Below are 14,950 nucleotides of genomic sequence, written 5' to 3'. Positions count from 1 at the left end.
AGCATAAGGAATGCTCCCCCAGACGGGTGTCAGTGTCAGGGGAAGATGTGGCTCTGACCTGTGTCCTCCCTGTCCCATCATTAGGCTATGTGGGCAAATCAGAACTAAGAATTTAACAAGGAAAGGTGTATTGGAGGGCTAATCAGATAATGAAGGGCTGAGTTTGGCAGGTTTCCTGAGGAAACAGCATTTGGGGACTGGGAGTTGGAGGGCAAGAGGGAGCTAGAAAAAAATTCCACTTAATGAATACTTAGGAGTACTTTTTGTGCTAGGCAGTGAAGGTGGACCTGATCCCGGGGTAGCTGTCATGAGCTGCCTGGAATGTAAGAGCCATGTGATGGCAGTTGTGGCTTGGGCAAAGTAATCTGGTGAACCAGGATTCAGGGTGCTGGCTCTGGCTCTGCCTTTTACTGGCTGTGATCTCCATTTTTTTCTTGTTATAAAGGAGACATTAGGTATTCTATAGGGTTGCTGTGAGGGTGCAGAAACACATGCCAGTGTTTTTTGTTTGGTTTTAATTTATTTGTTTAAGATTTTATTTATTCATTCCTGAGAGACACAGAGGCAGAGACATAGGCAGAGGGAGAAGCAGGCTCCATGCAACGAGCCTGATGTGGGACTTGATCCTGGAACTCCAGAATCATGTCCTGAGCCAAAGGCAGATGCTCAACCTCTGAGCCACCCAGGCATCCCATGTTGTTATTTTTAAAGATTTTATTTATTTATTCATGAGAGAGAGAGAGGCGGAGACATAGGCAGAGGGAGAAGCAGGCTCCATGAAGGAGGAAGCCTGATGTGGGATTCAATCTTGGGACTCCAGGATCACGTTCTGAGCTGAAGGCAGATCCTCAACTGCTGAGCCACCCAGGCATCCCACATGCCAGTGTTTAGGTGTTGCATCTGGAACAGGATACTCCTCATTATGGCAGCTGAGTAAGCCAGAGAAATATGGTCACTGAGGAAACAAGCTTATGTTGGCCTTGGTGGCCAGTGCATCAAGGTGGGGTACCTTCTGCTCCCTTCTTCCGTCTCATGCTTGACACTGGAAGCATCTAGATGTCTGTGAAGTAGTAAAGCAAAAGCAAAAGGAAGGAATTAACTTTAGTATAGTGCCGCATTTGAGGTAAAACATTGATTTGTGTTTGTTGAACACCTGTTCCATTGAAGGTTTGGGTTACATGCCGTGAAAGTAAGCAATCCAGGTTAAGTGGAGCATAATTGTGCTGTAGGAACATCTGTGGCTTTGTGTTCAGGAGGATGTGCTATGGAGTGTACTCATTGTTAAATGAGTGGCAGGGATTGGACGTGCTTGGATAGGAGGAAAAGTACTCTTGCAGTAGTGAAAGAAAGTCAGTCCTTGGGAAAAGATGACTTGGGGCCCAGTCCTGAAGATAAGTAGAGAACCTGAAGGTTCAGGAGACATCTCAGTGCTGGGCAGTAATACAGTGTTCCATCTTGTGGAGGAGAGGAGCCCCAGAGCAGAGTGACCAGAGGTCAGGCATAAGCCAGGAATCATGCATGGCCAAGGCATTGGCCAAGGCTAGGGGTGGGGGGAATAGAAGGATGACAGGTGAGGCAGGAGGCACCCAGGAGGTGGGAAGGGGATAAGGATCCAGTGCATACTCTCTCAAGTCTTTGACCTATTTTTGAACTTGACTGGAAGGCTGGGTCTTGGTCACATTATTGGGTGGTGACAGTGGGCCCACGGAAGGTAGAGCGAAAGCAAGTGTCTGCCTGGGTCCTCCTGTCCCTTTCCTTTCCAGTGTTCTTGGATGGACAAACAGGTCTAGGAAGTAGGGGCCATACTATTAGGCCCTGGCTTTCCCTGATTGGTACTGACTTATATTTTCCTCCACCCTGGCTAGGCCTTGCTGTTTGTCTCCCACTGAACCAGTCTGAGCTCAGGACCCAGGTGAATTAGGCCCCTGTTCTGGAGCTCAGTGGATACTCAATCTAGTGGGGCAAGTTTTTATTGGGAAACAAGAGAAGCTTATATAATTTTTTCTTGAGATTTTAATCTTCTAAGTAAGAGCAAGCATTTTCATTTTATATTGTTCATTTGTGGAGAGATTGGAACACAAGTAGAATGGAATTGGAATTAAAGAGCATGTTGGGGAAGGTAGGACAGTATCTGATACTGAGTGGGTGGTCCAAATTTGTTGAATAAAAATGATCAAGAACATATTTCTGTCATGTATTTTCTTGTTAGAGGAAGGTACTTATGGAGAAAGAAGAGTAATTATTATAAAAGCAAACCTTATGTGTTTCTGTGATATTTATCCAGTGTCTTTCATCTAAAGAGCAAAACAGGGCAGCTTCGGTGGCTCAGCTGTTTAGTGCTGCCTTTGGCCCAGGGCCTGGTCCTGGAGACCCCGGATCAAGTCCCACGTCGGGCTCCCTGCATGGAGCCTGCTTCTCCCTCTGCCTGTGTTTCTGCCTCTCTCTCTCTCTCAGGAATAAATAAATAAAAATCTTTTTTTTAAGAGCAAAACAAATACCAGGTATCATTTAATTTGCCATTTGTCCACATTATACCTGTCCATGCTATTGATTATTATTGTAGTTGGTGTTATTGTATTCTATATTTGCCTAGAAAAAAAGGTTTCTGAGAACAAACTTAGATATAGAAAATAATTTTTAGGGATCCCTGGGTGGCGCAGCGGTTTGGTGCCTGCCTTTGGCCCAGAGCGCGATCTTGGAGACCCGGGATCGAATCCCACATCGGGCTCCCGGTGCATGGAGCCTGCTTCTACCTCTGCCTGTGTCTCTGCCTCTCTCTCTCTCTCTCTCTGTGTGACTATCATAAATTAAAAAAAATTTTTTTTTTTAAATTTAGAAAATAATTTTTAAAAATCCTCTTGGCCGAAAAAAATTGCTGTCACTCCATAGCACCCTCTGTTCCTCTGCTCCCTGGAATGCTGGGAACTCTGATAGTCACTGACCTTTTGCCAGAGGACAAATCACACCTGAGGTTCTGTTGGGCAGGACTGCTTCTTTCCTGTTGAGGGGCAGATAAAGTTAGAGCATGTTCACTCTACTTCAGAATGTTTTGGAAATGATTTCTTTAAAGCTACCTGTTTCAGGACGCCTGGGTGGCTCAGCAGTTGGATGTCTACTTTCGGCCCAGGGCGTGATCCTGGAGTCCCGGGATTGAGTCCCACATTGGGCTCCCTGCATGGAGCCTGCTTCTCCCTCTGCCTATGTCTCTGCCTCTCTCTCTCTCTCTCTCTGTGTGTGTGTCTCTCATGAATAAATAAATAAAATCTTAAAAAAAAAAAAAAGCCCACTGTGTCGAGTCCCAAAAGTGCTATGCATTAATCATTTGCAGGTCTTGGTATCTGGATGCTACACATGAGCCACAGGGAAGTAAGTAATCAGTCCCAGACAGGCTCACACTGGTCCTGTGTGAGGTGTTAGTGAGTTGTGGAGGTGAGCCTTGTCACTTCCTTAGCTTCATGGTCAGTGGCAAATTCAGTACTTTGTAGTCTGTAAAAACAAAAGATAGCTGAGATGCCTGGATGCATTGCAAGTAATCTAAAAAATAGATTTGCAGACTCTAAGTTAGCCTTCTGTGAATTACCTGTAGTTGTTTATTGGGTAGCCCCCAAGCTGCTGCTCTGATTTGCATCTTCACTAACCCTTGATGTTTGAGAGGTGGAAACTCTGGTGTCAAGAGGATGCTGGGTAACTTCTTGCTTCTTAGCCTTTGTGCATGTAGAGAGCTTGAGTGATTTTTTAGGTGTCTGTGGATTATGAGAACTTGATTATTAAAAAAAAAAACAGATAAAACTCTAGCACTCTACATAAATAAACTGGCAACTGGTGAATTTACCATATTTTTAGTTCTTTGTCCTAAGGAAATCTGGACTTTGCGGTAAGCATTAGTTGAACATAGTTAATGATCTAAGGCCAGCAGAGAACTGGAGGGCTGTTCCCTCCCTTGGGATGAATATCATTGCTAAGGAACCTGTGGCTTCCTGTTTGTTCCCTTTCCAGTTCTGAGGGCAGGTTGACAGGTGGGACACTTGGGTTGTAACAGTCCATGAGATCCTGAAGGATTCCTGTAGAGGGACTGACAAAGAAAGAGTGAGGGCTATGGTTTCTGTGGTCATTTTCTCAACCAGGTATGAAATGTCTCAAGGCCAGCATGTCTTCACTATCTCAGGATGAACAGCTTGGCGGGAGTGTGGAGGGCACTCTCTCCATTCCCTGTTGGTTGCTGCTTTGACTGTTTTATCACTGCTTTTCCTACTCTCCCATATAGAAATCTTATCAAGACATAACTAGGTGGAGGGACAAGTGTAGGGACAAAGACCAGATCCTGTTTTATCAGTCAAGCTCTGTAGGGCAGTTTAGTCTGAGGAGATAGAATCAGAGCTCTCATATTCTCTCTCTTGCCTGTGACCTCTTAGTCTTTCCTCTTACCTGCCAACCAAGTTCTGAACAGGTAGGGCAGTGACCATCCCCATGGCTCTGAGAGGGACTAACCTGTTAGGAGGTGTGTGTTGCATGAAATCTCTGATAGTGTTTTCTGATCCATGCGTTAAAGAAATGCAAAGAGGAGGTTCCTGATTCGTAAGTAGGTTTATTCTTAAGAGCACAGAGCTTTAAAAAAAAAAAAAAAAAAAAAGACAACAACCACAGAACTTTTGATTTAAGATTCACTGGACTTTGAATCTTAAAAAGTCAAGGAGAAGACAAATTTTGTGCTTACAGAAGAGGTCCTTTAAGTAGTCATCTCCCAGTGCAGATAACTACATGGAGACTGGGAAGGGTAGGATTGCCTATGTGCTCACTGTAGAAGTATATTTTATTTTATTTTATTTATTTATTTTATTTTATCATTTAATTAATTAATTAATTAATTAATTTAAAAGTGATCTCTACCCCTAATGTGATGCTCCAGCTCATGGTCCGAGCAGAAATCGTAAGTCGGCTGCTTAACTGACTGAGCCACCAAGGTGCCTCAGACCTGCACTCTTTTGATAAGATGAAAGATCTCTGCATTTGTCCTCCCCTTATCCCTTATTGCTTTCAATTTTTATCCTTGGGTTCTAAAACACAATAATTAATTTCCAAATAATAACTACTGAGTGGAAGTGTACTTTTCCCTTTGTGCTAAGGGAATGATCAAAGTCTGCTAAAAGAGGAGTTAGAGACCCTGAGAGGGGGACAAGGGCATCTTCAGGGACTTCTTTAGTTGTGCTAAACTGGATGTAAATTCAGTGTGGCACATGATGCTGGGGATCACCTGGAGCTCTGAGGAAGAGGCAAGTACTTGGGAGTAACAGGTTTTCTCCCTCATACCTGGTGTGGAGGCACCTGAACTGGACACATTTCTCTAAATCTGAGGAGAAATGGGGTTTAAATTCTCTGGATCTCCTTGAGGAGCAGCCCAGTATCCTCTGCTGGGAAAGACTAGCAACATGGACACTGACAGGACCTGGCCCAAGAGTTTTGCCTTCGCCAGTTCACTGGTGCCATTCCAGGTAAGCCTCATTGTGAGGTCAGTGTGTCAGATGTCTCTGTCCTGCTCAGCACTGGTCTTGCCTACTCCTCACTGCCTGATGATAGCATAGCCATGGCTTTGCAGAGCAGGAGTTCCAAGAATCTGCAAGGCCATCTTTTGGCTGTTTTTCTACAGCCTTCAGAAGCACACCTCTTTAACCTACCAGAGAAGTTTGTAATGATTATATTTTGTAGTTGCAAGGCTGAGTTGGGTAGAAGGGCCAATTAGAGCCATACGTGGGAGGGAAGGAATTCAGCTAGTAAGAAAGCCTGAGCAAATGGAGTGGGTGCTAGTTGTGTCTTGTCCCTTTATAAACAAGGTTTGTTGGTCTGGCAGTTTCTGGCATGGTTGAAATATTCTTGATGGTTGAGCCTTTAAGAATGTGCCCCCCCCCCCCCAAAAAGAATGTGGCCCCAAACAAGAACTTAGCCAAAGCAGGTCACAACTTTAAACACTGAAGGTTGAAGTATTTGCCTAAACACTTGGTGCAGTGGGAGCCTTACAGTGAAGGTGCAAGGACTCCTGTTCACCAGGGAGAGGACACCCTCTAACATCTGTCTTGTGAGGCTGCTGGCGAGGCCAAGGACTGTGGTAAGGGCAGACCTGACTAGGGTGCTGAGGGTGTTGAGGCCACTCTGGTGTTTCCTCTCCTCTGTTTCAGAATCTGATTAGCCAAGTAGGTCAGGAAGGCCAGCAGTCAGCACAGTTTTTCTCAGCTTAGTTCATTGAAGTCAGATTAGCATATTAGTTTTGAGTTATGGCTCTAATTTGTAATCTTTTGTAGTATAATGGAAGAAATGTCAGAAAACTCACCTTTTAACTTCAAAGTGTGAAATCAGGTGATGACTGCTTCTGTGCTTAGTGAATCATTTCAGGGATTTAGTGGAAACCAGTTCCCTAAATACTCTGATGTCTGCCGAGTGCCTGCTAAGCATCTGCTTGGGGAGAGGGTAGCAGAGGACGTGTTGCCGAGACCCCAGCAGTAGACCACTTCTGCCTCTTTTCCCCTCTGGGCAGCCCTTGGGATCCAGCCTTGCAGACACTGACCATCCTGCTCTCACAATGTAGTCCCACACTACCTTTGTGCTGAGATGGAGAGGGGTTTGGATAGCCACGGGAAGTTGGGGAGTCAGAAGGAAACTTTTTAAGTTTCCAGGAAGCACCTACTTTGTGTTTGTAAATTTGCCTATTTTTTTCTATTTTCTTTTTTTTTGCCTATTTTTTTCTTAAAGATTTTATTTATTCATGAGAGAGAGAGAGAGAGAGAGAGGCAGACAGGCAGAGGGAGAAGCAGGCTTCGTGCAGAGAGCCTGATGCAGCACTCGATTCTGGGTCTCCAGGATCATGCCCTGGGCCAAAGGCAGGTGCTAAACTGCTGAGCTACTCAGGGATCCCAAATTTGCCTATTTTTAATACATAAGCATTTAGTTTTATTATCTCTTGTGCTTTTATGACTTAGCAATGTATGTAAATCTTAATTGAAAATTTTTTTTTAATTTTATTTATTTATTCATGAGAGAGAGAGAGAGACACAGCAGAGGGAGAAGCAGGCTCCATGCAGAGAACCCGACACGGGACTCGATCCCAGGTCTCCAAGGATCACACCCTGGGCTGAAGACGGCACTAAACTGCTGAGCCACCCGGGGCTGCCCTTAATTGAATATTTTTGTATGAAATTTGGGAAGGCTGCATGCATAGCCGATGAAGCTTCACACCTAGCACAAGGGTAGATAGTCAGTAAATATGCGCTGAAGTGTAATTATTGTTGGGCTGTCTTGAGATAATTGTAACTTACTTTAATTGGGTTCTTGGATGCCACACGGGTATGCGGATGTGGTAATTCATTTTCACTTATATTCTGCTGAGTCTGGCCACCGACCTCTCACACTTACTCCCCACCTCCACCCCACCTCTCACTCCAGCTGCTATAGCCAGATGGTCCTTGTCTTTGGGCTCAGTTTACCCTTTTTTTCTGAAGTCTAAGTGGTATGACTCTGAGTAATGTGTTGTTAGAAAAAAACATTTATATTTATAATTGTGGTAAAAAAACATAACAAAATTTGTCGTGTTACCCATTAAAGTTTTTTTTTAAATTGTGGTAAAAAACATCTAACAGAATTTACCATGTTAACCATTTTTAATTGTGCAGTTCAGTACTGAGTAATGTTTAACAGCAGGCACCATAGTGAGGTCAGTGGAGTGTAGAACAAACCTTTTCTAAATAAGTGTTGTTACAGAAGATGTGAAAAATTGACCCAGGTGGAAAACCATGGTCTGGTGGAGAATGGCCTGCAGGGGTTTTTGAGCCTTGTGCTTCTCTTTCTTTAGGACATATTTGCACCTGAGTGAGTTTATACCCAGGTATTAAACCTTTGCTTCCTTCCTGCCTTTGTTGAGAAAAACCAAACCACTGTCAGCAGAAACCATTGCCCTTCCTGCACCTCTACTTTTGGTATCTGTGATAAGTGAGAATTTGCAAGTTTTCCAAGTGAGAAAAGTGTTCGAAGCAGTTTTTCTAACATTATGTAGAGCTTGCTTCTCAGAGGTAAATTTTTTCTTCCACATATTTTTACCCTGAGTCTCTTTCTGTGTATGTAACCCTAGGCTCCTTTGGTGGGTTCTCCATTGCCAGGATGGTATATCTGTGGGGCTGCCTCCATACCTCTGGTGATGTTCCTCCAGCGCACGGGCCAGGCAGAAACTTGTCACAGAGTCCTCGTCTGCCTTCAGAGCTGTGCGCTCTTGAGGTGACACCTTGAATCTTCACCAGTGACTTGGTTCAACACCTTCCTCATCTGATGCCAAAGGGTGAAAAAGGCCTGTTTTTAATTCAAAGCAGAGAGAGCTGCCTGTCTTTTTGGTATTTGGAGCCCAAATAAACAATGACTTCACACTATTGTTTTCCACTGTGTGGAGTACATCCTGTTGGCCATCAGTTTGAGCAGTTTTAAACTGGTTAACCCTCCAGAAATTTTATATTCATGTTAGACTGACATTTAACATTTAATTTTAACATCTGAGTGTGTGGTCAAAAGCTTTTATTTTTATTTTATTTTATTATTGTTTTCTTTCGAGAGAGGGAGCACGTGTGTGAGCTTAATGAGGGGTGGAGATGGGCAGAGGGAGAGGCAGAGAGAGAATCTTAAACAGGCTCCATGCCCAGGGGGTGGTGAACATGAGGTTTGACCTCATGACCCTGAGATCATGACCTGAGCCAAAACCAAGAATCAGATGCCCAACCAGCTGAGCCACCCAGGTGCCTCTGGACAAGAGCATTTTTGCTAGATGGAACCTAAAGGGATTGTTTCAGTTGTTTGTTCAGTTTTGCTTTTGACTTTCTCAAAACTATTTGAAACAGGGACATGGAATTTTATTATATGTTTGGCTTAAAAAGAAAGACCCATTTTACTTAAATTAATTATTACAGTGAATAGAAGCAGTTTGAGAGTTTAAGTACAATTTTAAAGATTTTATTTATTCATGAGAGACACAAAGAGAGAGAGGTATAGACACAGGCAGAAGGAGAAGCAGGCTCCCTGCAGAGAGCCCCATGTGGGACTCGATCCCAGGGCCCTGGAATCATGATCTGAGCCAAAGGCAGACGCTCAACCACTGAGCCACCCAGGCGCCCCTTAAGTACAATTTTTAGGTAACCTAGCTATATTGAAGAGTAGCAGTTCCTGGGAGTGATGCGGTGGACTGCCTCTGCCCCTGCCTCATTTTGTGTAGTTAATAATGGATTAAATCTCACAGCTTTTCCTTTCATTCTTAGAAAGCAGAAACTAGTAAGTAGGGAGCTGTTCTTTCAGAATTTTAGTTAAGATATCTTACTTAGTTCCATTCCCTGTGGGCTTTTCTGAGGAAACCTTAAGTTTACTATGAAATGAGTTGGTGCCGCATATGCATTTGTTCCTTGCATTTATTGAGTGGAAAGCATTTATTGACTGAGCTTCCTGTGTGCCTTGGGGTACTCATTAGCTCTGGGGAGGCAGGCTGAGCTGAAGAGAGCAGCTTCTTTCCTGGAGCTGGGCTTCCAGTGGAATCTTCTTCTAGTTCCCAGGGGCCATGAGGCCTGTGCTTATGGGCATACATTCTGCCCCCTCACCCTCAAGCAGGGCATGTGCTTCCATCACATATAGCTAGGGATTAGTGTTGGTGACAGGAAGGGCCGGAAGCATTCCCTTTTCCTGCTGAACTTGGGAGGTTTGGGGTACTCAGAAGTTTGAGGTCCTCGCCTGTCAACGTAATGCTTTTGATTCCCTAGTTGTGGCCCCAATTGACTGACTTAATAAACTTAAGATATACTTGCTTTCAGGGCAGTTGTGAAGTATTTTTTTTTTTTTTTTTTTTATAAATTTTTATTTATTTATGATAGTCACACAGAGAGAGAGATCGAGGCAGAGACACAGGCAGAGGGAGAAGCAGGCTCCATGCACCTGGAGCCCGACGTGGGATTCGATCCCGGGTCTCCAGGATCACGCCCTGGGCCAAAGGCAGGTGCCAAACCGCTGCGCCACCCAGGGATCCCAGTTGTGAAGTATTTTGATTTACAAAGGATACCACCTTTTAGGCATTGCTGAAAACTTGACTTTTTTTCCCCCATCACTGGAGAGTCCCGAGGATCACAGTTGGAGAAAGAAAGCATTGGCATGGCCATTGGCAGATGCAGGGGATTGTCAGCTTCCACTCCAACTAGATCTGGTTCCTGTGAGTGAGGGCACTGATCTGAAGTGAGTGTCAGGGCCTGGGGCCCCCGGGGCTTCCTACTCCAGACTGTCCTTTCATTGTGTCAGGTCTGTACCCCAGGAGTGTGCTGGGGGGTTCCCCTGCTCAGATATTCTTCCTCTTCCCCACAGCCAGCACAGTGGAAGTGCTGTGTCAGGGATGTTGTTAGGTGCGCTCGCCCAGGGAGGCGCGGGAAGGGGGGAAGGGTTCCTAGGGTACTGTGGGGCTCTCTTCCCTGGTGCTCCTGGGGCAGGAGTGCAGGCTTTTACTGAAAAAAGAGGGAGAGGGCAGCCTGAGTGGCTGCTCTGGGATAGCAGTGTCCCAAAGGGCTGTGCTGTGTCTAGGCTTTGCAGGCTATGGCATTTTTAAGGTTTCTCTGCCCCCTGGGGTGGAATGTCTAGAACTAAGCAGAGGGGGCGGGGTGCGGGCGGAACGACTGCTGCCTGGCAGCTATGCCTATTTTTCACACTTTTATGACTGTTGAATGTGTGTTTATTTTTTTTATTTTTATTTTTAAATTTTTATTTATTTATGATAGTCACACAGAGAGAGAGAGAGAGAGAGGCAGAGACACAGGTAGAGGGAGAAACAGGCTCCATGCACCGGGAGCCCGACGTGGGATTCGATCCAGGGTCTCCCGGATCGCGCCCTGGGCCAAAGGCAGGCGCCAAACCGCTGCGCCACCCAGGGATCCCTGAATGTGTGTTTAGAGAGCCAGGAGCTTCACCAGGCTCTGGGAAGGTCCCTCCTCACAGGGTTATATTTCACTGGGATCGAGGGCAGCACTGAGCTCAGGCTTAGTGGCAGGCACTCCTCTGGGTACTGGTACAGAGGACACCAGTTACCCGATCCCACTACCCATTTTTCAGTAGGAGATCTTTGGTATAGCTTCTGTTAGCCAGATAGTGGTGAGTTCGGCTGAGACATACATACTCTTGGGGTGTCCTGAGTGCTTGCTGGTGTTCTAGAGGGTTTAATGTGAGTGAGTACGCATATGCAGTATTAAATCAGTGGCTGTGTCAAGAAGATTGGGTGATTCTGCCTGTGTCTTTCTCTGGTTCCTGAGCACCTTTCTCCATACTCTGGCCACAGGCTCTGTGTGACCATGGATGAATGTTACTTTTCTCAGGGCCTTGTTCCCTGAAAAAATGAGGAGGAGGATCTCTGGAGTGCCTCCATCTCTGAATGACCAAATGTGTAAGAGACTATGAAAAGCCTTCCAAGGGGTGTCCTAGTTTGGGTGTTTGAATGCAGCCTGCCAAGTTCCTAGCATGGGAAGATGTGACCCTTGCTTATAGGAAGCCAGCGTTGGAAAGACACAAGACTGCTTTTTGCCAAGTTTCCAAAAGATCTTTTCTCCCCAGAGCATGGAAAACCAACATATAGCAGTTGGAGTTGTGCCCTGGACATCGCTTGCTTGCTAAATGCAGAGGCACTTAGTCATACCCATGAAACAGATACCCTGTGTCGTCATGTGTCCACAGATAGCAGACTGAGCTTATGTTCTTGGTAGGACAGGGTGTGTCTCATACTGTTGCTGTTTTCAAATAAACTGAGAATTTTTAAATGGAGAGTCAGAAGAGTAGAAGATCAGCTGGATCAAAGAAGTGAAAAAATAAGTAAAGAGTGAAGACATAGAAAGAAGCTAAAAAAAAAAAACAACAACAAAAAACAAAAGTCCTGTATCCTTCCTGTTCATTCATTAGGTGTGTGTCTGGAGCTGTATGTATGCTTGGTATACATTAGTGATTCTAACAGATGTGTCCCTGCCCCTCCACAGCTTCCAGTCTTGGAGGGTATTGGTTGAGCTCAGCACTTTACTAAGTAAGAGGTAAAATATATAAGAAAGGGGGTGCCTAGTAGCTCAGTTTGTTAAGCATCTGCCTTTGGCTTTAACTTGGGGCACTTGCTAGGGATCTGAGGAGAAGACCTCTGTGCAGCGTATGGTGAACCTGTTGTGTTGAGGAGTCAGAGCATTTCCTTCTTTGCCTTTCCTGGTGGAGGACCCTGTGGCAGTCACTGGGAGTTAAGTGATTCTTGGAGCTGATGCCTACAAGACCCCAGCTTCTAAGTCCCTGGTTAGTTGGTATCCTCTTGGGGAAGTGTGGTATTTAGCACTGTTGGCAAGTTTGTGTTGGGCACAAGTGACCCAGCCATCTACTGATGGCAAAAGAAGTCCCTGGGGTGCCTGGTTGGCTTAGTCAGTTAAGCCCCTGCCTTCAGCTCAGGTCATGATCCTGGGGTCCTGGGATCAAGCCCCAAGTCGGGTTCCCTGCCCAGTGGGGAGTCTGCTTCTCCTCTCTGTGCCACTCCACCCCTGCTCGTGCTCTCTCTCTCTCTCTCTCTCTGTTAAATAAAATCTTAAAAAAAACAAGGGAGACGTCCCTTTTGAGGAATGGGTCTGAAATCCTGTGAGAAATGCCTGGTTACCTGGGGCCTTAGGGTGGAACAATGTAGTGGAAACAGGAAGGAGGACAATGTTATACCTGTTATTTATCTAGCATTGAGAGGATGGGATCATACCAAATGATAAAATATCTTCATTTACTTTCTAAGGTGGGTGAATTCCAAATCCTTTTTCATATCTTTGTAGAGCAGCTACATGGGTTTTTCTGAGCCTTTAGGGAGCAAGCGCTGTCCTAAAGACTAGGGGTGTGTAAACTTGAGGGACATGGACACCAGGAGGTAGAGGTGGACAGAGACTAGGTTGATGGGTGGGGCAGGGCAGTAGCCCCAGGGCCTGGGATCTGGACACCATTCAGAATATGCCAGACACATGAATGAGGACAGGGCTTTCCAATCCTAAGAAGGTGGTGAAGAAGACACAGTAGGACATGCTGACCGTTTCAGGGTTTTTTATTAGTTTTAGATGGCAGTACTCAGCCAAAGATTTATTTATTTATATATATATTTTTAGAGCGAGGGCATGCACACATGGAAGGGGCATGGGGAAGAGAGAGAATCCTGAGCAGACTCCCTGCTGAGTGGGGAATCTGACACAGGGCTTGATTCCCCGACCCTGACATCATGACCAGACCCGAAACCAAGTCAGACACTCAAACTACTGAGCCACCCAGGCGCTCCTGTTCTGTTGTGTTTTTGTAAGATCCTGTTTTAGGAAGTAGAGCAGTTAGAAATTTGGAGGGCCTTGTGAGCCCCTCCTTTTCCCTTGACTCTCTCTTTCTAGAGTGAACTTGGCATTTAAGATCATATGCATGATTTTATTTATTGCATACATACGAATCTATAAACAACATATGAATATTATACATAAATAGTGTTAATATCTTTATGCAGTGGGCATATTTTCTGCTGAACCTTTTTGAGATTTATCAATTTTGGTTCTTAAAAGTTTTAGTTCATTTTTAATTGTCCTATAGAGTTCCATGGCATGAAATGCTGTCGGTGCTTTCTCCAGTTGATGGATGCTGGGGTGGTTTTCAGCTTTCCAGTGTTGCAGTGGATGTGCTCACTCTGTCTCTGGATGTTCGTGTGCATATGTGTATCTTTGCATGTGTGTTCCTTGAGGTATGTGTCTAGGAGTGGAAGGGCCGAGCCAGGTGGTTCATTCTCTACTTTTGTACCCTCCATGATGTCACATATGAACATTTTTGCCTGTTCTCATGGCGTGGAAAGTTTTTTTGCATTTCTTTAATTTTCTTTCCCCTGATTATTAGTGAGGTTGAACATGTTTTTTTTTTTTTTTTTTTTTTTTAAGATTGATTGATTAATTTAGTGCAAGTGGGAGGAAGGACAGAGGGAGAGAAATCCTTCAAACAGACTCCCCATTGAGCATAGAGCCTGATGTGGGCTTGATCCCAGGACCCTGAGAACAGGATGGAGCCGAAATCAAGAGTCAGCCACTTAACCAGCTGAGCAACCCAGCTGATTGGTAAAAGATGGGTTGAATATCTTTTGTATGTTGACTGCTATTCAGGTTTCTTCTGTGAATTACCTTTTCTCTCTTTTGTCTTTAACCCATTTTTATTATTTTAGGGCACCTGATGTATTTTGATGGGGATCCTTTAGCCATCATATACATTGGAAAAGCTCTCTCCCAGGCTGTGGTTGGTCCTTTTAACTTTATGGTATCCTTTACTGTATAGAAATTCAAAATTCAAATTCTAGGGGCACCTGGCTGGTTTAGTCAGTGAAACATGTGGCTCTTGATATTAGAGTTGTGAGTTTGAACCCCACAATGGGTGTAGAGATTACTTAAAAATAAAATTATAAGACTTTATTTAGGGGATCCCTGGTTGGCTCTGCGGTTTAGTGCCTGCCTGTCTTTGGCCCAGGGTGTGAGTCCCAGGATCGAGTCCTGCATCGGGCTCTCTGCATGGAGCCTGCTTCTCCCTCTGCCTGTTTCTCTGCCTCTCTCTCTGTCTCTGTGTGTGTGTCTCTCATGAATAAATAAAATCTTAAAAAAAAAAAAAAGACTTTATTTATTTGAAAGAGAGCACAAGCGGTGGGGAGGGAGAAGCAGGCTGCCCATAGAGCAGGGAGCCTGATGTGGGGCTCAATCCAGGACCCTGGGATCATGACCTAGATTGAAGGCAGACACTTAACCGACTTAGCCACCCAGTCACCCCTAAAATTCTAATTCCAATTTATCCTTTTTTAATGATTTAAAACATTTTTTTGAGATAATTGTGGATTCACACATAGTCATTAAATAATACAGAGATCCTGTGTATGGTTTACCCAACTTCCCCCCAT

General features: G+C 44.8%; 1 protein-coding gene and 2 long non-coding RNA genes across 9 annotated transcripts in view; 1 reads left to right on the top strand and 2 right to left on the bottom strand.

Annotated features, from left to right (window-relative positions):
• Positions 1 to 14,950, top strand: part of DAG1 (dystroglycan 1) — a 71,524-nt gene that overhangs the window by 25,545 nt on the left and 31,029 nt on the right. The window contains exon 1 of one of the 6 annotated variants that reach the window (XM_072786212.1): positions 6,083 to 6,100. The exons of the other annotated variants lie outside the window; for them this stretch is intronic. The gene's annotated coding sequence lies outside the window, so the exon portion shown is untranslated. Of the gene's footprint in view, positions 1 to 6,082; positions 6,101 to 14,950 lie in introns of those variants that run through there. 6 annotated transcript variants of the gene reach the window in all.
• LOC140610318 (uncharacterized) lies at positions 684 to 3,231 on the bottom strand. 2 transcript variants are annotated; one of them, XR_012012023.1, is made up of 4 exons: positions 3,075 to 3,231; positions 2,943 to 2,998; positions 2,257 to 2,449; positions 684 to 1,060 (listed from the first exon to the last, which is right to left on the bottom strand). It is a non-coding gene; the product is annotated as an uncharacterized lncRNA (long non-coding RNA). The 2 variants fall into 2 exon arrangements; XR_012012022.1 differs by having other exon boundaries at positions 2,257 to 2,998.
• Positions 3,240 to 6,551, bottom strand: LOC140610319 (uncharacterized). The gene is made up of 3 exons (XR_012012024.1): positions 6,323 to 6,551; positions 3,581 to 3,743; positions 3,240 to 3,486 (listed from the first exon to the last, which is right to left on the bottom strand). It is a non-coding gene; the product is annotated as an uncharacterized lncRNA (long non-coding RNA).

Source organism: Canis lupus, chromosome 19 (assembly GCF_048164855.1).
Source record: "Canis lupus baileyi chromosome 19, mCanLup2.hap1, whole genome shotgun sequence".
Taxonomy (NCBI): Eukaryota; Metazoa; Chordata; class Mammalia; order Carnivora; family Canidae; genus Canis; species Canis lupus.
This window is presented reverse-complemented; position numbering and strand designations above follow the sequence as displayed.